The 26,473-nt window shown below is 36.5% G+C and overlaps 2 protein-coding genes across 6 annotated transcripts in view; both read left to right on the top strand.

Annotated features, from left to right (window-relative positions):
- Positions 1-8,131, top strand: part of LOC127454392 (CUGBP Elav-like family member 3) — a 56,267-nt gene extending 48,136 nt beyond the window's left edge. For all 4 annotated transcript variants that reach the window (XM_051721576.1, XM_051721575.1, XM_051721574.1 and 1 more), the window contains one exon: positions 7,690-8,131. The gene's annotated coding sequence lies outside the window, so the exon portion shown is untranslated. The remainder of the gene's footprint in view (positions 1-7,689) is intronic.
- Positions 8,132-17,868: 9,737 nt separating this feature from the next.
- The window catches only part of LOC127454406 (ceramide synthase 2-like), a 33,593-nt gene continuing 24,988 nt past the window's right edge, over positions 17,869-26,473 (top strand). For both annotated transcript variants that reach the window (XM_051721593.1, XM_051721592.1), the window contains exon 1: positions 17,869-18,220. The gene's annotated coding sequence lies outside the window, so the exon portion shown is untranslated. The remainder of the gene's footprint in view (positions 18,221-26,473) is intronic.

The raw sequence follows: 26,473 nt of genomic DNA, 5'->3' as shown, positions 1-26,473 counted from the left end.
ACTGTCATTTCCACCACTGAATTATAATAACGGAGTGTCTATTTTCACTAAGTGCAAATAGCCCATCTTGTTGGCAGAGGCTATTTACACTAACTCCACCCACCATTGCTGAGACCAAGCTCAAGACATCAATGGCAAATTTCTTTGGGGTCAACTGCTGGACAAGATACACTGAACTAGTTTATAGGTTAGATGTTGAGTGGGTTAAAAGAACAGAGAAAGAGTGACTATTTGCAACGCTATTTACACTTAGTGCAAAGAAGATGCTTTTTGTTGCTTTTTACACTTAGGGCAAATAGCCTCTGCTTTATATTAAACATGGTACAGAATTGAAACCACATACACACTAATTCGTTTTCATTGAAAACCCTGTTTTCAATTTCCTGACGTTGAAACGCACAGTTTTTGGTGGAGGAGAATGCCATTCTATTATGGATGAGAGGCCTAAACATGGCGAAATGAATGTGTTTTCAAGCGAAAATGAATTTGTGTGGATGTGGCAGAAATGACATTGTGGTGGGAATTTCCATGACTTAAAAAAAGACTGTGATGCATGTACATACACTTGGATTTTAAATTCAAATTAAAAAAAATTATTGAGAGTATGAAAAATGTTTTAATGAGACTTTACTATCTAGAACTCCATATTGCCAAGTTCCCGAAGTTGAAGAAATGCCCAAATATGTCAGATAATTACTACTGTTCAATAACTTAAAAAGGTAATAAAACCTTATAAGTTTTGATAAATAAGAATAAATTAATATGATCCTTCTTTTTTATGCATGTTGACTCTTTGTACTTTCTCTCTGAAAACAACAAACCACACCCCAAGGTCCAAGCGGCCAATAATAAATGACGGGAGACCTCATGGCTATGGCAATGGTTACCTAGCAACAGATAATCCCCCTACCTCTCAAGTTGTAGTAAGTTGATTGGCCTGTTTTGGTTGCCATTGGCGATTGCCTGTGTTTGGGTTGCAATGGCAATTGCCTGTGTTTGGGTTGCCCTTGCCGATATTAGCTGTGTCCCAAATGACACACTTTACACTATGCACTTACACTATACACTATGCACTCGGTCATCAATTGTATGAATTTTAAAAGTGTAGTATCGTCTCAAGTGAAACAGAAACATATTTTTACTACACGGAAGCATTTGCTGTTTATCAGCTGAAGGAAGTGACATTTCAGATACACACGATGTGTTGCTGCTAGCTTTAGCATGTTAGTCAACCTCATTTCAACACTTGTATCTCAAATAATGTACATATTCACACAGTGTGGGGTGATGGTAAAGCATTTAACTCACATTTGTAAGGTGCTGTCTTCACTGAAGTTTAGCTAGTTGCCACATTCACCATTAATTACAAGTGTTATGTCAGAACAGCATCGCGGGCAGGCAACCCCACCCCTTCCGCTACAAAGGGCAAGTCGTGACCGCTGAGTGCATGAAGTGTTTAATGTTCCACACTCCTGTATTTCAGTTAAAGAAGTACATCATCTGGGTACTTGTAGTACGTCTTTTTATTGTATTTTCAGTGCAAACATACTTATCGCACTACTTGCACTACAAAGTGGCATAGAATAGTGCAGAAGTGTGCAGTTTGGGACACACCTATTGTTTGTTTTTCTGCCCGTCGCCCCTGGCGACCGGCCATGTGCTGGACTGCATGCCGTGTTGCCATGCTACGATGGATGAACTGTGTTTGTTGCATTTCTGACTTTCATTGATCAATTAAGTGAGATTTGACCAATAATTTTTCAGTTTGATTTGAAATTAATTACACATTTTTAACCCTCTTTCTCTAGCTTTGATGATTTCAGCAGTGAACTATACTCAAGGTGTGATTGCAGTGTGTTTTTGATAATTTCCAGAAGGGTTCTGTTTTGTGCCATAAATAGAACAAGAAGGAATTACAGACATTATTTGTGGTTAAAATTATGTTTTACCTTCTCATTTCAATGTGTGTGCCTTATGTGTAATATGTGAGTTATGCAGAACTCATGCCATTCCAAACACGTATGATTTTCTTTCTTCCGTGGAATACAAAAGGAGAAAAGAGTGTTCACACTGCTTTTTCCTACACAATAAAAACATTTAGTGAATGTGTCAAAATTCAAAAGCACCATAAAAGTTGTCCAGTCGATCCATGTGAAGCCATATGATAGCTTTGTGTGAATAAAAGACCTAAATTTAAGTTGTTTTTCACTGAAAATCTTCCCCTCCATGTACCTCTCAAATCTTAAAATTCAAAATCCAATTTTGACTTGTAATAAGTCACATTTGATCTACAATTCCATTTTAACTAGTAAAATCTGTTGGGTCACACATCTATAATTTAAATTTGACTAGTCGTATGTCTCAATTGACTTCCATTGGTTTTCAATTTAAGAGATATATGATTCAGGTTTTACTAGTAAGAATTTAATTAAAGAGCTCTGCAATTACATTTTTACTAGTAAAAAGTCTAATTCAAAAGCTTTCTAGTGGAGTTTTAATGGTAAGAATTCTTAATAAAGAGGTTTCTAATGGAGTTTTCACTGGTAAAAAGTCTAATTCAAGAACTTTCTAATGGAGTTTTACTGGTAAGAATTCTTATTAAAGAGCTATAAAATGTAGTTCTTACTAGTACAAAAGTCTAATTCAAGAGCTCTCTAATGGAGTTTTTACTGGTAAAAAGTCTAATTCAAGAGCTCTCTAATGGCGTTTTACTTATAATAATTCTTATTAAAGAGCTCAACAAATACAATTTTACTAGTAAAAAGTCTAATTCAAGAACTTTCTAATGGAGTTTTACTGGTAAGAATTCTTATTAAAGAGCTATAAAATGTAGTTCTTACTAATACAAAAGTCTAATTCAAGAGCTCTCTAATGGAATTTTTACTGGTAAAAATTCTTATTAAAGAGCTATAAAATGTAGTTCTTACTAATACAAAAGTCTAATTCAAGAGCTTTCTAATGGAATTTTTACTAGTAAAAATTCTAATTCAAGAGCTCTCTAATGGACTTTTTACTGGTAAAAAGTCTAATTCAAGAGCTCTCTAATGGAGTTTTTACCTGTAAAAATGATTATTAAAGAGCTCTACAAATAAATTTTTACTAGTAAAAAGTCTGATTCAAAAGCTCTCTAATGGAGTTTTTATTTGTAAGAACTTTTTATTAAAGAGCTCTATAATTGAGTTCTTACTAGTCTGATTCAAGAGCTCTCTAATGGAGTTTTTACCTGTAAAAATTCTCATTAAAGAGCTCTACAAATATATTTGTACTAGTAAAAAGTCTAATTCAAAAGCTTTCTAATGGAGTTTTTACTAATAAGAATTCTTATTAAAGAAATCTACAATAAAAAAGTCTAGTAAAAAGTCTTATTCAAGAGGTTTCTAATGGAGTTTTTACTAGTAAGAAATTCGTATTAAAGAGCTCTACAATTGAGTTCTTACTAGTCTGATTCAAGAGCTCTGTAATGGAGTCATCAGTTCAAGATTTCTGCAATTCAACTTTGACTTGAAAAATGCAGTTCTTATTAGTAAAAATGTAATTATTGCTTGTCAAAATGAAATTGCAGATCTTGTATTGTAAGTGTTACTAGTAAAAATTAAATTTTAACTAGTCAAAATTAAGTTTGAGCCATAATTTTGAACTGCGATGAGTAACGCTGGGAGCTTTTTAGGCTGAATTAGCCTGCCATATGCTTCAATACACAAACCATTGTTTCTTGCATATCTCATAAACGATCACAATGTGTCAAGCTTGAATGTGCGAAACTGCAAATAAAATTATGAATAATGACTTAAATTTTAGTCTGTTCTACACACAAAGCAACCGTATGGCTTCAGAAGACTTGGAATACAGAACAGAAGTTGAATGGATTACTTTTTGGATGATATGGAGCTGTTATGGTATTTTTTTACTTTTTGGAGCTTGACAGCCCAGTCAGTAACTGTGTGCTTTTATGTATGGAAAAGAGCAGTGTGAAAGTTCCTAACATCTCCTTTTGTGTTCCTCCAGTGAAAGAAAGTTTAGGGTTTGAAATTACAGAAAGGTGACTAAATGATGATAGAAATTAAATTTTTATGTGAACTACTCCTTAAAGCTTTCATTTAGCTAGTGAGAGACAGCAAATACTTATGCTCTTCTTTATATTTGTTTCCTTTGTTACTCTTTCTCCCTTTCTTCATTGTGGGTCTACCTTAGCATTTAACAGTGAAAGTGTGATGGTCATGGTTAAGTACAATGCCTGGTGGTGACTGGAAAAAAACACTTACAATATAGGAATTCTGGAGGAAATGTGTTGTATATCATGTAATTATGACTTAGGGATTTCCTGAAATTGTATTTATTATCAATAGAGATACTAAAAATTTTATGAACTAGTTCAGTCTCCCCTGAAACACAGAGTACCCAGAATTCCTCTGTTGCAACTTAACCAGAGAGTGCTGCATGTTGGCTGCAATGAGAAACACATGCAAACTAATCTAAACACACACGCATTCAAACAGATGCACACAATCATCCCAATGACACTGCAATTATCAAACCAATACTATTACAAGCTATTTCCAGTGCACAACTGCAGCAGTCTTGACAGTGTGTGTATGTGTTTGCGTGTAAAAAAGCACTTCTGATTTGGCATATTTGTGGCAGTATGTTTGACAGCTGGTCTTCTGAGACTATGATTACATATAGGTTTAGGTTTGAGGTTAGGTTTGGCTCCCTAACATGTTTAAAAGTGATGTGTGTAAAATTTTTGAGATTAAAATGGAGAAATAAGTAAGCCGGTAAAATTTTACAATAAGGTTGTATACATTAACATTTAACACAGTATTAAAGGGATAGTTCACCCAAAAATGAAAATTCTCTCATCATTTGCTCAACCTCATTCCATCCCAGATGTTCATGACTTTCTTTCTTCAGCAGAACACATTTGAAGAAAAATAGAAAACTTTCTCAGCTCAGTAGGTCCTTATAATGATTTTTGATGGTCCATAAAGCACAGCCGATCAGCATTAATGTCATCCATAGGACTCCAGTGGTTAAATGAATGTCTTACAATCGTTTTTTTTTTTTTTGGCGAAAAAGATCAATATTTAAGTACTTTTTAACTATAAATCATCATGTCCGGTAAGCAGCAGTATGCATATTCACGAGAGGCCTGAGGTCAGGTCTTTCCAGCGATGGCATGGCAATATTCCATTTGTTGCAGCAGACACTCTCTACCTCTGTTGGCATTGCCTGGCATTGCCTACATGTGCACCACCACGTCTCCTGAGCTCTCTGAGGCTTGTTGGTCCAGCCTCCTCCATCTGCCTGTGCTCCTGGTCAAAGTACTCAGGTTCAAATAAATATGGCTGTGCAAAAAATTTGCTTTACGGCGTGCGGTCTGTACATCATTCCTCCTACTCAGTTGTAAACAGCGCTGCTCTTCTGGGTGTGTCACGCATGCGTCACTTCACGTGTGAACATGCCAACATCAATACGTCACACAAGAGATTGCGAGACCTCAGCCCTCCTGTGAACATGCATACCGTGGAAGCAATGATTTATAGTTAAAAAGTACTTAAATATTGATCTTTTTCGCAACAAAAGCGATCGTTTCGCTTTATAAGACAATCATTGAACCACTGGAGTCGTATGGATAATGTTAATGCTGATCGGCTGTGCTTACTGGAGCATCAAAAATCGTGTTACCATCCACATCCATTATAAGGACCTACTGAGTTGAGATATTTTTTCTATTTTTCTTCAAATGTGTTCTGCTGAAGAAAGGAAGTCATGTACTTCTGGGTTGGCATGAGGGTGAGTAAATTATGAGAGAATTTTCATTTTTGGGTGAACTAATCCTTTAAAGGAATAGTTAATCAAAAAATGAAAGTTCGGTAATTATTTACTCACCCCCATTTGAACTTCTTGTAAAAACAAAAAGAGATATTTGAAGCATCATAAAAATAGTCCATGGGACTCCTATTCCAAGTCTTCAGGAGGCATATGATCACTTTGTTTGATGAACGGACCAAAATGTAGGTTGTTATTCACTCATTGATCAACTACTGCAAACAGAGCACAGATCAAATATGGCAACACATCAGTAACCAGTGTCGGGTGTAATCTGATTACAAAGTAATTTTTACTTTAATCTTATTACTTTTAGTAAAAAGAAGTAGCATAACACATTACATTTTAAATTCTTGTAATCAGATTACAGTTAATGACTTTCATTTAAAGTAATTAAGTACATTTCTTGAGTTACACACATTTCTAAAATTATATTCTGTATAATACGTTTAAAATATTTTAAGATATTTAAAATATTCATGTTCATATGTACGTCTGTGTTTCTGTGACATCTGAAGGGTGTGCGACAATGAATAAGGAGGAATTACAGACATTATTTGTCATTTGTTGAGCAGAAAAACAAACTTTTCTATGAAGTGTTTTAGAAAGTACCTTATAATTAAAGCAATTAGTAATGTGACTCTTGTCAATTAACTAATCGGCGAAGTAATCTGATTACAATTTTAGAGAAGTAATTAGTAATGTAAAGTGGACTACTTATTTTGAGTAACTTACTCAACACTGTCAGTAACATCCAATCTCATTGGTTCTTGTGCATCTCACAACTAAATGTTATGACATCATGACACGAGAACCAATGAGGTTCAATCCTGGTTTAAATCCTGACTGATTTTTATTTATATTTTAAACCAAGCACAATTGCAGCTGAACTCAGTAACTAGTCATCATCATGAATTTTCATTGTATGGAAAAGAGCAGCTTTCACATTTTGATAGTCACTCCTTTTGTGTTCCAGTTCCTCAGGAAAAAATCATACAAGTCATGAACAGCATATAAGGATGGTTTAAAACAAATGATCTGCAGAAGGTACTCGATTGGACTGACCAAATTTAGGCACGTGAATTTCTGCCACAAAGTTGGCTTGCGCCCATTAGAAATGGCATAACGCTTTTGGCCACACCTCTTAAAGGAAACACCTGGATTTCCTGAATTAATTTTATTTTGGTCTTAAAGGTGCACTCGGTAATTTTTTCCTCATTAAAAAAGTTTAACTCCTAAAGACATGAATTGTAATTTTGCAATATATGTAGGAAATCATGAGCACTCACATTAAAATGAAGACTGCAGTCATATCAGTAACCTTATAAAAGCTGTTTTATTCTACATGGAGAGGGTCCACACATGGGGGTTGCCATGTTAGAATCACATGACCAGTCGAATACTACTCACTTAATCTCAGTAACCATCCTGTTATTTGATACTTTCACTCATTGATTAAAGTAATCATGGCTGACTGTGAATACTACATTTACTACAATGGCATCTGAAACTAAAAACTATTGATTTTAAATGATGCTGCATCCAAGCCACTAGGTGTCACTGTAAATCCAAATGACACAAAGACAAAAGTTATTGAGAGCACCTTTAACTAAAAAGAGTAAGAGTATGATTGCTCTGGCAGGTCAACTGGCATGACGGTGAAGTCATGGATAATGATCTGATGATGCTGTAGTTCCCACTGTATGTGATGAATCGGCCATTTAACCTGAAAGTTGAATTTGCTTTGACCCAAGGTGGTAGAGATTTGCCTGTGATCCAGAAAGCAAAGTGCAGTACAAATACTAACAACAATGTAAAGTAATCTCTCTCTCTCTCTCTCTCTCTCTGTCTGTCTCTTAGGAAGGACATTGTTGACGCGCTCATGCAGTTGACAGACCCCAGCTTGGTGTTGAGCTGCACAGGTTTCATTGCTACTAGATAACCTGAGACACTTGTTATCTTGCACACTCACAGCACACTACTGTATGTGTGCAAATATGCAAATAAAACCTACAAGATTATGTACATAAAACACATTTAAACATAAACAGTTGTGTGAAGATGTCAATGGTATTAACTTAGTGAAACTGAATGTGGAAAATTGTTGATTGTGTACAAAGTAAAAAGAGTTAACACACAAACATGCTACTTGCTATGGACCTTCACATCTCTACAAACCTATACAATATCATTTTTCATATGAAAAAAACAAAAAGTAAAATAAAAAATTGAGACCAGCCACAGTAAAATGACCATAATCAGGTTTAAAAATAAATTGCTTAAAATGTATGACAATGTAAAAGTTAAGTAAAATAAGAATAGTTTACATTAAAACAATAACAACAGTTACAATATTATAATTAATATTAACAATAATAATAATACAAATATTATTATTATTATTATTATTATTATATGTTAAATAAAAAAAAACACCTTTAGAATTAAGATTTCTACTTTTTGATGATAAATAGGATGGAGGGGGACTTCTGGGCAAGTTTTAATGTTTTAGGTTTTTATTTATTTATTTATTTATTCACTGTTTTGGGAAACACTGGTTTGGAATCTGATATCTTGGTTTTGATGTTGTTGTTTTTTTTTAGAGAAATACATTTAAGGAATTGAAAAACTTTTTAAACTAATTATTGAAATATGAATTACAATGATGCTATTTATGTCTTATTACCTTTTTTGATCAAACCTTTGTTTATAATTTAAATAAATTAAAGGTATTAAACATGACGTGTCAGTTTAATGTGTTAATGCATGGATTGATGCTGCCTTCACGTGCTATCTGAATTATTGTAAATACGAGTTTCCCACTTAAAAGTTGCACATGAATGATCCCTCAAGTCATAATTACGACTTGGAAACTCTGAGATAATTTTGATACCCGAGTTTCCGAGATGGGAGGAGTCCTAAACTTTTAACATGGCGGAGAAGAGTACAGTTTCTGCAGTGAATGACCGGTTTTGTTCATTTTTCGAAATAAAACGAATTGTTAGCGCTTGTTGTTTTGGTCATATTCATTTATGTATATCAGCAACCATTCTATGCATGTTGAAAATGTTTACACTGTGAAAATAGCTTGTATTTGACCAAATTTCCATTATCGTCAGAAAACTGAGTGATATGTATTATGGTGTCAAATTTCCTCAAGAAATATGAATGAATGAACCTGGCGTCGTCCATGTTTCCAGTTCTTTCCGACAACAAAGCATGTGAACACGACGTACTCGTAATTACCACTTCAGAAGTGGGAAGTAGAATAATTCCGATAACACATGAAGGCAGCCTGAGAGCTGCTTTGGGTAAAATATGTTTGTGTGTATCAGAGAGAAAGAGTGTGTGACATATTAAGAGCACTATTAGGGCCTACAAACAGTAAATAGATGTAGATTGTGAAATGTATATATGTGTTGATAGGGTGTTGATTTAACGCGTTAATTCAGTGCAGTTAATTATATAAAAAACTAATATGTGAAATAAAATAATAATAAAAATAAAATGTGTTAAAAAATGTAACGCATTTAATCGTACCACTGTAATAAGGAATTTTTCTACCAATGGAGCAATTCAAGCTTGAAGTTCCACCTCCATGTTTTTGCGAGTCACAGTAGGGGGCAGTAAGCGCAACTCCAGATGTACAGGCAATAAACCGAGCTGGTCAAAGACAGAAGGATGAGGCAGAGTGCAGGGGTCTCGTGACATGATTTTTAAAATTTCAAACTACATTTAACTTGACACAGCATCCTAAATATGCAGCTTTTATTGCCAGAGATGCTGAAAATCAGTAAAACGCTACGCATGTACAGATAGAACGCAAGAACGCATCTACATCGGACAGATTGATGAACTTAATTGTAAAATGCATCTGAAATGTGGATTGTAGGCCAGGCATATGTTCAGTGATATGGAAATAAGCCAAATAATATTTTTTTAATTTTAAAGCCACTTTTTGTATTGTCTAATCAATGCTATACTCATCTGCCATAATAATGTAATGTCTTTGAATTATCTGATATTATATTTTCATAAATTAATATTATTATTTTTATTATAACAAGGACTATTTTAATTATACTGTATATTAAATTATCTTTATTCTGGGACCTTTTTTAAGCAAATAAACGTGATTAATTGTGATTAATTGTGATTAATCAAGTAATCAGTCTGATTAAAAATTGTAATTGATTAACAGCCCTAATTTGAAGACAATGAACTAGATGCTTCTGCGAAACACTGTCTATATGACAGACAATAGCTATGTTGTCAGACAACTACAATGTCTGTAGTGGAAAAGATGTGGAAGGCCGCTTTCACCACTAGAGGGATGCAGTGTCCTTCCTCTCACAGTCTGGCATGCATTGTAACCTCAACAGAAATATGATCAGTGAGTGTTAATCTCTTGCTTACGATAAACAGTTACGATAAGCTTACGATATCAAATCACTTCTAGAGCCTGACTGATTTTAAGTCAAAGTTAAAGTTTGCACCAGGAGTGCATTTTAATTTTAAAGACATGTGGTGTCTTGTAACTTTTTCATGCTCTTATCCAGCCAACACTGTATTCATCATTTATTATTACATAAATGTTATATTTATGTATGAGAAACACTTTATAATAGCATAATGAGTCATTAAAGAAGCATGATATAATGCTTAATAGATCAGTAGTTAATGTACATTCAAATATGAATACACAGTGACAAAACTGTACGGTCAATGTGTTTAAATATAGAGTTAGAGTGTAGAGCAGAGAGACAGCAGCAGATAGAGCTCCTCCTCCCCATTCTGACTCACGCACCACACTGCCAAATCTGCCCATTATTCTGACTAATGCCAATCCACCACAGACCACACCCAGACAGTGCTAAGGAGTGCACAGCATGCATTTAAACAAAGACTTTGAGTTTGCCTATATTTTAGTGCCCTTTGGCAAAAGAAGTGAGTAATTAAAGCTGATTTCTTCTCTACTACAGTAGACATACAGTATATCACTAAAAAAGGTGCCCTGAGAAATCACATTGTGACAGCCCAACTGTAGGCTCTACAAACAGTAAATAAGATTCTGAGCACGCCTGTGTGTTTTAGCCAATCAGAAAACTTGGAGGCGGCTCTCAGACAACCTCAACTAATGGCGTGAGCAGGCATATGTTTGTCCAACCGATGGGGCGAGTGTTCGGGAAACCTGTTTGGTCATTTTTTGGGAATTCTGTTTGGTGACACTAGTGATGCAAACTCACTTAAAGGAGCAATATGTAACATTGACATCAAGCGTTTAAAATGGGCACTGCAGTCCAAATTTAAAATATTGGAGAGTTGTCTCCCCCGCCCCCTCCTCCCCAGACTAGAAGCTCATGCGGGTTGGCCAGGTTGAGGACACGCAACAGGAACAAGCAAACTGCCAATGGCAAGCGACAAGCCTTACACTGTAAACTGATCAGCTAATGTATACGTTTATTAAAAAAACATGCCCGATTTCATGCTTATTGGCACCATTTGCAAAGCAAAGGTTTTATTTTATTTTATTATTATTGTCTCCTGCTACCCGATACCTTGCTCTCCTCTTTCAACAAACATTAAAGAACGGCTCATGCCCATTTTTATGCGTATTTGCGCTAATTTGCAAAGGAAAATAATAATACAAATAGCTGAAAATAATAAAGACAACATGTAGGGAGATGTGGATGAAATTTATTTTATTTATTTATTTTGTCTTCTGCTTCCTAATACCTTGCCCTCCTCTTGAACTTTCTCTATATTTCATTGGCTGTGTCTCATTGTCAGTCTTTTGCTCATCGGGACAGTGCGCACACCTGACGACAAGACGTATAGATATCAAGCTGTTTTGAAAACTATCATAGCATCTGGGACTCATCTCAGCCTGTCACAGGAGTGCACACACAACAAGACCTGAGACTTCTCATAGCAGACCAGTCACCGACTCAAAACATCAAAGCTTGAGCTTGAGTCATGTAGTGTACACTAGGCTTAAAGCAACTTTTAACGGAGTACATAATTAAAATTATTATTCTACATTATATGACAGTTATTTATGGTCCTTGAATTTGATTGGCCAAGTGGCATTCTAAGAGTGCTGATATTTAGTATAACAGCACTGGGACAATTCACAATTTGTATATCTCCGCTTGTCTCTCTTCAAATCTTTTTTTAAAATTGAGTGAGGCCACATCCACACTAATACATTTTCATTTGAAAACACATATTTTTCTCTATGTTTTGGCCTTCCATCCATCCTGATGCAGTGATGTGATCTATTCAACCTAAAACAATCAAGATGGCAGCCCACATTGTAGCGGTCTTATTGTGCCTGCTATTCACTTTGATAGTGTTGTTAAAAATAAATGTTACTTTGTATAACCTTCACATTGCATTCCTTCAAAGGCGATGGGAAGTTTACTTGGAACTGCTGTCTGGCAACAAAACACAAGGACAACTGCATTTCAGCTTGTACATGGAACGGTGATTTTTCGCATGCACAGTAAGGGGATTTAAGTGTTTTCGTACGTTTTAGTGTGGACAAGCAACTTGTGGAATATGCAGAAGAAATCACAGACCAATTTATTGCTGAAACAGAAGTTATTCAGTATATTTACTTGTTTGTTGAGCTGTTGTATAAAAGCAATATCACACTCGCAATAGTGTTAATATTCAATACCGCACTCTCTGTCTCTGTCTCTGTAACCCGATCCTTCAGATGGGTGAATATCCACAAAGATGCAGGTCCAGACGGCATTCCAAGCCGCATCATCAGAGCGTGCACGAACCTACTAGCGGGTGTTTTTATGGATATTTCTAGCCTCTCCCTGTCTGTGGTCCCCATATGCTCTAAAATGTCCACCATTGTGCCTGTACTGAAGCAATCCAAAATCACTTGCTTTGACCCCTATCATCAGCAAATGCTTTGAGAGGCTGATCAGAGATTACATCTGCTCTGTGCTGCCTGCCTTACTGGACTCACTGCAGTTTGTTTACCGCAGCAACCACTCCACTGATGATGCCATAGCATAAACCATACTCACTGCTCTCTCCCACCTGGACAAAAGGAACACATATGTGAGAATGCTGTTTGTGAACTACAGCTCAGCATTCAATACCATTGTGCCTTCCAAGCTTGACATGAAACTCCGGGCTCTGGGCCTGAACAGCTTGCTGTGCAACTGGATCCTGGACTTCTGGTCAGGCAGATGCCAGGTGGTCAGAATGGGCATTAACATCTCTTCACCGCTGACCCTCAACACTGGTGCTCCACAGGGCTGTGTTCTCAGCCCTCTCCTGTACTCCTTGTACACACACGACTGCATAGCCACACACAGTTCCAACGTCATTGTGAAATTTGCAGATGACATGACAGTGGTAGGCTTGATCACCGACAACAATAAAACAGCCTACAGAGAGGAGGTGCGCACCCTGACACACTAGTGCAAGGAGAACCACCTCTCTCTCAACATCAAAAAGACCAAGTATCTGGTGGTGGACTACAGGAGACAGGACAGAGAGCACACCCCCATCACCATCAACGGGACACCAGTGGAGCGGGTCAACAGCTTTAAGTTCCTCTTTGTTCATATCATGGAGGACCTCAACTGGTCTATTCACACTGATGCAGTGGTGAAGAAGGCTCACCAGTGCCTCTTCTTCCTCAGGCGACTGAGGAAGATCAGTATGAGCACCAACATCCTCAGATCATTCTACACATGTACCGTGGAGAGCATTCTGACTGGCTGCATCACCGCCTGGTACGGTAACAGCCCTGCCCTCAACCGCAAATCTCTGTAGAGGGTGGTGCGAACTGCCCAACACGTCATCGGAAATGAGCTTCCCTCCCTCCAGGACATCTACACCAGGTGTGTGTGGAAATCTCGGAGGACCATCAGAGACTCCAGCCACCCAAGCCATGGATTGCTCTCTCTGCTGTCATCAGACAGACGGTACCGCAGCACATAAGATTCCGTACCAGCTGGCTGTGGGACAGATTCTATCTACAAACCATAAGACAGCTAAACTCTTAAAACTAGATCACCACTGTAGTATTATTTTATAACTTTTGGGTAAACAAGTGAACATTATAAAACCACATTATCATACATTCAGGCAAGTGTAAACTAAGTAATATACGTAGATATATATGTTAATATATGTAGATTAAACCACAAGGTTGGCCTGTGTTCTCAGGACAAGAGTATTTTCATCTATATCAGGTCGGGGCGGGTCATATGTTTTATTTGTGGTAATTTTATCCAATTCATTAATAAGCCTACAGTTTATACAATTTCAAAAATGTATTATGGAAAACAATTGATATTTTGGTGACACTTTACATTAATGCTCCCTTTGTTAAGGGTTTATGAAGGGGTTAAGTCATTTACATTATAAATCATTGATATGTAGTTATAACAACGTTGCAACTTTGGTGCAATACTTGACAAATATTGAGCAGTTTAACGTATTTTATAAATGCTTAATAAATACACTTACTCATATTAATCAAAAACATAAAATACCCTAATTCATGATTTATGTCAGAATGCAACAAAAATAGACAAATATAGTGAGATTCAAAGGAGGGATTATGTCATTTTACGGACAGCTTTGTGTTTATATTCATTACTGTAATGTCTGGACTTTCCTTGCAACGTTGATGTGTAAAGAATTGTGCTAATTCGAGTGCTGTTCCAATTTATCTAGTACTAGTTTCCTAAAGTCCTCTGCAAAAACAATTTTCAGCTCTTCATGTCCATTCACAGCATAAATCATATAATAAATCCCGCTGACATTAAACCATACTGAACTTTATGTATGTAGGTTTCTAATATTTTTAGTTTTTTTAGTTTAGAACTTTATTAATCATTAATATAGGGCTACAGCAATGCTTCACACAACAACACAATAATTAGACAAGAATACCGCATACCAGATCACACATTGAGAATAATGATAAGAAACTTTGATATCACCCATTATATAGTCGAATAGCCACAGGCACAAAGGTACATTTATATCGATTTGTAAGGCACCTTACACCACGTAGACGCCTCCCAAGGGGCAAAAGCTCGAACTGAGAGTGCAAGTGATGTGTTTCATCTCCCATGATGATATAAGATTTGAGCATAGTTTAACAATGGCTTGAAGGTGGTTTTTGTTTTTGATTGACAGTGAGGAAAACCAACATATGAAAGAGAAACACAAAATACTCTCAATAAAGGAACAATAAAATGTTATAAAAATAGACCTTTGAACACGAAGGAGTTCAATTTCCTCAGCACATGTAATCTTTGCTGTGACTTTTTAATAATGGCATCAGTGTTCCGTTCAAACTTTAACGTTTTATCACGTATTGTCCCTATGTACTTGTATTCATCCACTGTGTTAACCCCTACCCCATTGATGTGAACCGGTTCTGGCACAGTATAGCTTTTTTTCTAAAATCGACCACCAACTCATTTGTCTTTGAGACATTCAATTCCAATTTCATATGGTCACACCATGTAATTAACTCCTGCAGAGTAGGACCATGTTCCTGCTCTGTGTCTGAACTTGAAAGCAGGGAAAGAAGAACTGTATCATCTGCATATTTGATTAGATAACGGTTTGCATGGCGACTTTGGCAGTCATTTGTGTACAGAATAAACAGAATTGATGAGAGTACACATCCTTAGGGTGAACCTGTATAGTGGAGTGTATAGTGTATCTGATAAAACTCCATTTGCCCTGACCAACAAGTCCTTGATTAAGATTAAACTCACTAATGAGTTTTTCTCTAAAATAACAGGTTGCATTGTATTAAATGCTGATGAAAAATCTACAAAAAGAAGTCTAGCAAAGACCCCACCCTTATCCAAATGTTGGTGAAGAGTATTTAACAAAAACAGTTTTGCATCATCTAGCACGATACGCAAACTGCAACGGATCCAGAGCAGCACTAGTTAATGACCTCTCTAATGCTTTCATAACCAATGAGGTTAGAGCAATTGGTCAGTAGTCATTAAAAGAGCCAGGCTTATCTGTCTTAGGAATAGGAATGATTGTAGAACTTTTCCACAGCTGTGGAACTAAGCTTTGGTCCAGTGAAAATTGGAAAAGTGAGTGGAAAAACACCCTGAGCTGTTCTGCACAGTGCTTCAAGGTTCTACCACATATACCATCTGGACCAGGGGCTTTATTAAGCGGTGTGGCCTTCAACTGATTTAATACATTCGCCAGATGCAATTTCAAATCAGTGTCAAAATTGAGAGAATGTCTAAAATCTTCCATGTCTGATACAAGGTCAAGTGTCTCAAAATGAGCAAAAATATGAATTTAGCTCATTTGGTAAGGACATGCTGTTATTGTAATTTTTCAAGATCACATGGTGCTTTTCGACTGCATATTCACAGCTGCCATGCTCTTAATGCCTTGCCATGCGTTCCTGAGATTACCCTGGGCAAACGTTCCCTCAATCTTATTCTTATTATTCAATTTAGCATCTTTGATGGCTTTTTTTGTCTTCCCTATTTATCTGCTTTTTCTCTTCTCTAGTCCCTGAAAGGAATACCCTTTTTTCATGTTCAGGATACCCTTTAATTCCTTTGTCACCCAGGGTTTATCATTAGGGAACACAATTATCATTTTGGTGGGTATAACAGAATCAACACAGAAAGTAATGTATGCAGATATGGTAGACACTTGTTCATTTAAGTCTGTACATGTGCTTAAAAACAGATTCCAATCTGTACACTCAAAACACCCCTGTAAGGCTACAATATTAGAGGAGGTCCAGTTTTTAACAGTTATTACCTCCCTCTCCTCTCGCTTTAGCAACAATACTACGAGTTTGTGGGCTCATCATGATTAAAACAATCCTCCGGTAATGACTTAAAACAAAAACGTAAGACACTCAACAACAATTTTCTTTTAAGAAAAACAAGACGTTAAAACGTTTAAGGGACTCTGGACAAGGGAACATGGAAAACATGGAAAACAAAGGACGCGAAACCCTGCCAGCTCACCGCATAAGCAGCGCTGGGAACTTAATATAATTTAGCAACTCCTTAATAAATGCTATGTATGTGTCCACTTTACATTGAAGACATAGGTTACTAATGTTGAAAAAGTATTATTAAGTATTTATAACAGGGAGGGTAGCGTCACATGGGGTAACCTCCTCGTGGTCATGATTAGTGGTTCTCACTCTCAATGGGGCGTGTGGTAAGTTGTGCGTGGATCGCGGAGAGTAGCATGATCCTCCGCATGCTGGGAGTCTCCACGGTGTCATACACAACGAGTCATGTGATAAGCTGTGCGGATTGACGGTCTCAGAAGCGGAAGCAACTGAGATTGTCCTCCGCCACCCGGATTGAGGTGAGTAACCATGCCACCACGAGGACCTACTAAGTAGTGGAATTGGGCATTCCAAATTGGGGAGAAAAGGGGTTAAAAAAAAAAAAGAAAACGTGTTATTAAGTATTTATAACATGTGAGGTTCAAATGCTCTCTATGGCAACTCCTTAATAAATGCTATATATGTGTCCACTTTACATTGAAGTCATAGGTTACTAATGTTGAAAAGTGTTATAAAGTATTTATAACATGTGAGGTTAAAATGCTCTCTATGGCAGGTACTGCATGAAAGTCACCCTTTTTATTCATGTTATTATAAACGCATATAAATGATTTATAATGCAACTGTAAATTAATTATTAGTCATTAGTAAACCCTTAATAAAGGGAACAAGAATATAAAGTGTTACCAATGTTTTTATAAAGGCTATTACCGTTTCATGAGATGGTTTGTGTTTCATAGTTGTTTTATACTAACTTTAGAAGTTGTATAAAAACATTTAATCCTCTCAAATCAGTCAATCAACGTCAGGTTCCCTTTCACAGTGTGACAACATGCCCGGATATGCTCGGTTCAGACAACTGCAGTCCGGAATAATTTGATCTCTCTTTCTCTCTCATGTGCTTGAGCGTCATGATGTTTAAGTCCCTCCCGTTCCGTTATACATCCCCCCCCCCCCCCTCTTTCTCTGTCCACTATAGTACACTCATCATCACCGAAAAAGCGGAAGAGACCAATTACAGGGAGGTGGAAACACTTTGTAAAACACGGCAGGAAATACCATAAAACTGAGAGAAGATCGACATATAACTCACAGCTGTTGCTTGGTGCGGATACTCTTTCCGTTCAACTGTTTTTACCGACCAGAAAAGTTTTTGAGGTCCTGGAGGAGAGATGCGGGTGGTAAACAGTCTGGCCGGACCGTAAATCCACTAACGGAGCACTTTAAAGTCAGCGGACGTACCGGAGAAGTGTTCACACACGCGGCTAACATCCATCATCACGCTCCGGTGTTTCTGTTGCGCGTCAGCACAGACCCGTGACTGAAGTGAGTACCGTTAACCATGATTAATACAGCATGTCTGGGGGATAACATGTTTTGGGACGTGATCAATGGGAAAAGTTGTTCATAAATGTTTTTATTATTTAGTTTTGATTCTACACAAGCACAAATTAGGAAATAATTATAATGATTAATTTAAGAACAATAGAAATCAATGGAAAGTTCCTATTTAGGCCTACCTGTAAAGGTAAACATGTGCCGGGTAAACATCAACAACTCTCTGGAAGTTAGCTACGTTTAAAAAAAAAAAAAAAAAGAAAAAAAACTTTTTGCAAAGTAATTGAACAGAAATTGTTTATTTAAATTGCTAGAGTTAGTTTAAAGTAATGAGTTTGATTTAAGAACAATAGAAGTCAATGGGATTCCCCATACAGAGATGACCAGGTAAACACGTGCATGTGTGTGTGTGTGTTCGTGGACAAAGTCCATTGACTGGGATCATATGATGGACCACAGTTCAAGAGTCCATGCGATGTCCTTTCATCAACACTTTTTGTCCATCTGCCATGAGACATTTACCCAAGATCACAGGTCATCTAATGACATGATGCACCTTTCACTTTATCAGGCAAACACAAGTGTTCTGAGGATTCATCTTGAATTGAAAGTTAATTAAAACATTCCCAACAGAAGTAGACTTGACTTATTTGATTATATCAGATGGCAGTACTTGTGAGACTGTGCACACTTGAGACGTGTGTTAGATATGACTAATAAAGCATCAGCATGGAGAAGATTACTAAGAACCAGCATGACGTATCTACACTTTGGCACCCTTGAAACAGAACTTTTGACCTAAAATAGAATCAGTCAGGCTCCAAAAGTGAGAAATAAATTGGAGATATTAGGGCTAGTTGTCACACTTTTTTGCTCATTATTTCTCCGAGTAGGTTTAGATTTTTGATAGTCACTTTCGGTAAAGACACGTTAAAGTCTTGACTACAGAAAGCTATTGATATTTCCACCTTTTTTGCTTAAGAAAAAAGATACAGTTCATTCAACACCCATTGCCCCAATAGCGGGGCATGTTGTCACAATCATTTGGGTAAGTTGTCACAATGGAACCTGCCTTTAAGCAGCCTATTATAGGCTTTTCAGCTACATTTAAACAGTTTTACATTTAAGTTTAAATTTCAAACAATTATGAAACACAAACGAATTCACGAAACAGCAAAAATGTCAAATGTAACTTACAAAATGTCAAGCCATTGTTTTGGCCAACAAAATTTTTTATTAATACATTGTTTAAAACATGTGACAAATTGTCTCCATCCTGACATTTATGAGAAATATCCTTTGTGCTGAAAACACTTTTATTACATTTAAAAAAAGAATAATAATATAACATAAAAATAAATGTAAAATTAAATAATTAAATAATAAACAATTTAAAACATAATTAAAAATACAAATGTTAATTTGGAGGACATCATTCACAGAATTAGAGGGGTTTGAACTTAGTGTTTGAAACCAGCATACAAAACCACTGCTACAAAAAGCACACATTTGTGAAATTGGACTTTTCACTCAAAACCTTATAGTTACTAAATATAGCCCCTGTGACAACTAGCCCCTGTCTCCCTTATGTATTCATTATCCTGAGCTCTTAAATTGATAAACACTCACTGTCCACTTCTTGTGTCTAAGATAATAAATAACTCATCAGCATAAAGACGCAGTGGGAACGTAAGTGTTAGAGCTGTAAAACTTTAACTCTGCACTAAACGCCTGCCATCTGGCCTGAATGTTTTCCATTTGTTCTCTGAAACATTAGTGAAGCACTAATAAGAATTCAGAGTCTTACTGCAGGAGTCTGATTTTAATACCCAAATGAACCAGACAGCAATGCAAAATCACTCCTCTTAATGTTCCATCTTCATGATGGGTGTATGCACCTTTTTGAAATGTGTTTACCACAGATTTGCCCACATCCAGAAATCTGTCAAGCATCTCTTCCATTATTTTCTCTGGGAGTTAACACAACTTTGCATGGATCTCTTCTGGTTTCATATTAAATGCATTGGGACTGTTGGGGAGTTGTTTGATGTAATTGATTTGTTGTCTGGACATCACTTTTGTGTTATCAGAATTATAATTTTTTCGCAGGTCTGTTCAATCTGTTCAAGAATAGCCAAAAGACTTAAATATTACACATGTTAGCACAATACAAGTGTGATAGACCATGTAAATCCAGTAAACCTTGTGGCTTTCACACAGTATGTGTTACAAAATAATTCTATGTGACATTTTTGTACAGTAAAATTATAGTATTCTGGGTTCAATACAAGTTAAACTCAATCGACAGCATTTTCTGGCATAATGTTGATTACCACAAAAATGTATTTAAACTCGTCCCTCCTTTAAAAAAAGCAAAAACAGCGAGGCACTTAGAATGGAAGTGAATGGGGCCAATCTATAAACGTTAAAATACTCACTGTTTTAAAAGTATTAACCCTTTAATGCATGGTAATTTCCCCAAACACTCGGCACTTATATCTATCAAAAATGGATGTACAAAATGCCCGGATAGTGTAAAATGTTAAAAATATTTTCAAGAGAATTAGAAAATAATAAAATATATTTGGATATATTTTGATGTTTTATTTTTCATAAATTAAAGAGATAATGCAACAAATCAGGACAAATCTAGAACAGGATTCATTACTTTCACACTGAAATTTCATGAGACGCAACTGGCTGTCAAACACATATTGAGCTACACATAACACATAATCTACACATAAGATACACAAAAGCTACACAAGCTACACAGAAGTATTTTCTCAGGTACTTATTGAGACTATATAGACACACAACTTACATAATATCAGTAGTACACCCAGATGACAAAAGTCATATCATAATGTTCATGTGTTAAACTTGCTATAGTTTACTTCAGTGTTGTTTCTACATCAGCTAGCATTGTCAAATGTAAATCAAATCAATCACTGAAACATCAGTGCCACCTTGAGTAAGAAATAACATGTATATTTTGTATGTGTACGCATATGGAATACTGATAATTCACCATTGTTGATAGTTTATTGTTGCACAGAAAATCAATGAGATATAGTGTTTATTTGTATGAATATAGTACTCATTTCTCTTCTAATACATAAAGAAATAGATCTCCTGTGATAATAAACTTAAACAGATATGAAATAAACATAAAAATATCATTTATGGAAGTGCATAAAAAAAATTAAAAAAAACCCAGACACTCTTACATACCTCGGGTCTCTAAAGACCCTATACTCTTTTGGACCATTATAAAAACAAAATTTTGTTGGGATTTTGACATTTTTATTTTATTATTATTATTATTATTATTTATTTTGGTGTGTGTTACACTGTTTAGATTGAGGAATACTAAAGAGGTTTGGGCACAACTCCAAAAAATGGATAAGGCACAAGGGGTGGAATGAGGTCCCGGGTCTCTAAAGACTCGAGGTATGCATTTAAGGGTTAAACAATATGTGTGTTAATATGATTTTAGTGTGATAAAATCATTATTAACCTTTTCTGTGTAAATTTATATCCAGTTTTACAACTTTGTTGCCACAACGACGTAAAACAACCTTTAAAACAACCGTAAAAATGATGATTTAAACGACTTTACAGCTCAAATAATACACACATTTTAACAGAAGAATTAATGTAATTGCTTATATTAAATTATAAGCTTCACATTTCTGCCTTTAAACCCTCCAAATATTGGCCTCATTCACTTCCATTGTGAGTGCCTCAATGGTACCTCAATGGTAATCAACAGTATGCCACAAATGCTGTGGATTGAGCTTAACTTGTATTAAACCCAGTATATTCCTTTAATATTCAATGCATTTTTAGCAAAAACAAGAGCTGCATATTTCTTCTTATTTTTAGGAATGTCTTGTCCCATAGACTTCCATTGTTAGTGCAATACTGTAAACGTCAAAATGGTTGTCTACTGTATATGCTAATGTCACAGATGCTGTTAACAGAGCAAAACTAGTACCTAGAATATTCCTTTAACTTGGCTCCAATGTATTTGTGTAGTGGTAAAAAAAACTTCAGGACTGAAAAAAAACAACAAAAAAAACAATCTGATGGGGGACTAGAATTATAAACCACAGATTTAGTTCATTGACTCAGTATGCAAATAAGCTATCCAGTTGCCAAACTATAATAGAGACACATCAGTGTTGGTTCAGCTGCCTAAACAATTACATCTTCTGCAAATCAACCTTTAATACCCCCTCACCTCAATGTAATTACTACATACTGCAAACAAGTATACATAGGGCTGATGATATACATTTGACTCACAAATATTTGTCCCTATATCACTTCTCTTTGCAAACATTGACCAGGATGGATGTTTGTTTAATTTGACTCATTTTCAGTTCTTTGGCCAGTCACTGGCCATCATTAAAGACATGAAAGTGTTGCCTCACCATTACTAAGCACAACTCATGTGTTAATGCACCTGGAGTCATCCATCACTTGAGTTGTTAAACCAGCTGTGATTCAACAGGATTTATGATTACTACATTAACAGCTGTGTGTAGTGGTTACATTCAACAACACTTCCTGCTTTGGCCACTGGGGGCAGTGTTTTGAATTTCGGTAAGCACAGACCGAGTTTAGCTGAAGAAAATTCAACCTACTGTTTACGAATTCACTGTGAGATCAGTCTGGAAAGTTACAAGGTTTACTAGTCTCACTAGTCTCCTATTAACACATATAATGCTTAAATGTAGCCATACTTTTGAAACATTGTGTATTTTAACATTAATCCTTATCCTTAATGGGGAAATTGTCTATGTCTTGCTGCATAGATTTCCATTGTAAGTGCAAAGCAGTAAAAAAACATTTTTGCTTGTTTTTACAAACTGGAAGACGAGTTGAAAGGATTTTCTGCATTCTGACAAACTTGCCACACATTTGCCCGTCATTGTTTTCACATGCAAATGAGCTTCGCCACAGATGTTGGCCAGAAGTTTGCAGCTCTTCATTGGTAGTGGTGAACCTCCGGCAAACCTTTGGCAACAATGGACAATTTGCTAATTTTCATGTGAAAATAATAAGTGGCGAATTTGCGGCAAATTTGCCATGAACTCTCGATTTTTGTAAGGGTTCACATATGCTGTCCATAGAGCTTAGCCTGTACTGAACCTGAAACATTCCTTTAAATGAAACACTAAATCAATTTCACTAATAGAAGTCACACCAAAAGGAAATAAGCTGAAAAATAAACAGAAATAAGCATTAACCATTCCAATAAGGTAGGCCTATATATTTTTTGTGAAGTGCCCAATTTACAATACTATTCAATTCATGATGGCCAGTGCATTTGACCTTGTTGAATGAATAATTTATTTGGTATCATGTCTCTGTGGTCACTAATTCTGCTGTTATCAGACATCCCAAACTTGTCCAATAACTGCGATGAATCAAACATGAGTTGCAAAAGGCATTTTTAGTAATGTCTGTGTGTTCTATATGTAGACTGTGTAAAACAGTGCATGGTTCTTAATATTTATCAAGACTCTTTGATAAACTGTCATCTATACAGTACAATATTTTCCAAAACACACACACACAAACGTTCAAACATTAATAAGAGTCACCATTTATACTACAAGCAGAGTATATCATTCAGCCATTCACTCTGCAGAGTATCTAGCACTCAACAAACCCATGTTCCTCACAAAAGCCACACATACAGTGCACTGATAGGCTCAGAATAGAATGGTCAGAGTAGAGTCACCTGACCTGAGCAACCAATGAAAGCTGAGGATACAGGCTGTAGTGAGGTGGATGGGGCAGTTGACCCTCACAGGCATGTCTGACTGTGTTGAAAAGGAATGCTTACATTCACACAAGTACTGAAACAACACAGCAAGACCTTTAAACTGAACTGAATAAAACTATATTATGTGGCTCTAATTCAGTAGCACTAGTTCTATTACTGCATTCAGTTATAGAACAAGTTAGATTTGGACTGACAAACAGGTTGTTTTAAGGATTGAGTAGGACAAATTTACATGTTTACATGTTACTGGACCGCTCCTGGAACAGTAAAAATACACAGGCCATAAACTGCACCCAAAAGTACACAAAAGGCAACTTATACTGGCCTTCATTCCCTGCTATATCATAAAGGAATATTCCGGGTTCAATACTGTGGAGGCGAGGGCATGGTCGAGCGTTCGTCTGGAAAGAGAGTAAGTGAATTGAGATGAATTGCTGGTAATTGCTTTTTTCTGTGTTCGCAGTGAGAGACGGGGGAAATTAAAGGGGCCATACCTCAGAGTGTGGAGCGAGAGTGAGACAGACACCCGAAGCTGTTTGTGTGTTGGCCGCTGCCATCTATTATTTAAGAGATTGAAGCTTCACCGTTACGCTTTAGGCGAACGTGTTTTATTTTGGGTGCATCAATAAAAAGTGACATTCCTGAGTTGGAAACGCCATCTCCCGCTTCCTCATTCCATTGAACACGTTACAAATACAAATTGAGCTCAATTGACAGCATTTGTGGCATTATGTTGATTACCACAAAAATTATTTTCTACTTGTCCCTCTTTTTCTTTAAAAAAAGCAAAAATATGGATTACATTGAGGCTCTTACAACGGAAGTGAATGGGGCCAATCCATAAATGTTAAAATACTCTGCTTTTGACGTCAAAACCAGAGGCATCTGTAGACGTTTATCACCACTGGGGAATAGGCCACCCAAGAATTAATAAAGTGTCCCCTTTAGAGGAGAGAGCAGGGGCAAAGGGGAGCAAAGGTATATTTAATTGGATAGATCGCAGATGAGGAAAAACATTCAATTCAACAGGCAATTAAACACAAATAGTCTCTTGTTTTGAAAAGGGAACCATATTTCCCAAATCGGTATACAGTCACTTAAAGGGAAACTTTTACTGGGGCACAGTAGAATAGGGGTCTGGTGACACCCCTGGTCAAAACGTAAAGTCATACTCCTAACACGTGCGCACATTGGATAAGTCGGTAAGAACTCCGGTAAAGGTGTGTACTGTACATGCAACGCAAAATCATGGTAATCGGCAAAAATCTACCTGTGTCGATTGGTTTATGCTTAAACCGTAAATGACCTTACCCTGATAAAGGAAAACTGTTAAGGTGTTTACATGACCACAGACGTGTCAGCTTACAAACATAATTGGTGTCAAATTTTGCATGTAAACGCACTCACTTTGTACTAACCATGCTGCCGTGCCCACAACAACTGACGCATGTCAGGACATTCTGTCGATTGCTTGGTTTCAAGTTCAGCTGCATTGTGCCAGGTAGCCCGCCCACTGTGAACCCTCATTTGTCCAAAACCCCCCTCCTCTTAACAGTACGTTAAACATCAAATATGTTCATTAACTGCATTAATGTGTTCAGTGTGGACAGACTTTTATTGTGGTGTAACATTTGAAACTAATTTACAATTCAAGACTAATTTTCTTTATTCTTCAGTTATGTTTAACTTCATGTTTAGCACTCATCACTTTGATCTTAACTCTGTTAAACCATTTGTGTTATTGTTCTGTGATGGATTGTGTCAGAGGAGAATAACAGGAGGTGAAATATTTTAATTTTGCCTGCTGCATCTGGCTGAGCTTGTGCTCTCAGAGGGGTAACCAAGAGTAAATATTCCTTTCTTTGTTCTTAGATGAGTGTCTGTGTGCAGTAAACCATTTCCTAGAGCTTGTGGTGCTGTTTAAAGAAACAATTAACCAGCCTATATTGTGCTGTGATGCTTCACTACTACAGTGATTTAAAACAAAGTCTCTGTTAAGGCAAGTCAGTCCAATCGGCGGCCATCTTTGGAATGCTCCCTGGCAGTTATTTTCTATTGATACAAGTGGCATAAAAGTACAGCTCCTATCTACTTGAATGGGAAAAGACAGGAATCTCCAAAATGGTTGGTCAAAATTACGATCAAAGAAGACAGTGGTACTGTATCATAAATTGTGCTTCTGTAGCACAGATCATGTTCAAAACGCTATTTGTTAGGCTGGTTCAGCTAATACGCATGCACGTTCTCGAGTTGACTAACAGGCGATCTTTGTATCTAAAAAGTGATTGGCTCTTTTACCAGTAAGGCGGGACTTCCTTTTCTACATCTGCCATATTGGTCATTCCAATTTCTCCCATTCATTTTCATACTAGAGCTCCGTCTCATGCTAGTCTCTGTTAACAACCAAGGATACTTAAGGATGTTCCAAGGAATACTTGGAA

Source organism: Myxocyprinus asiaticus, chromosome 16, assembly GCF_019703515.2.
Source record: "Myxocyprinus asiaticus isolate MX2 ecotype Aquarium Trade chromosome 16, UBuf_Myxa_2, whole genome shotgun sequence".
NCBI lineage: Eukaryota > Metazoa > Chordata > Actinopteri > Cypriniformes > Catostomidae > Myxocyprinus > Myxocyprinus asiaticus.
The sequence above is the reverse complement of the archived record's forward strand: the minus strand, read 5'-3'. Positions and strand labels throughout refer to the sequence as shown.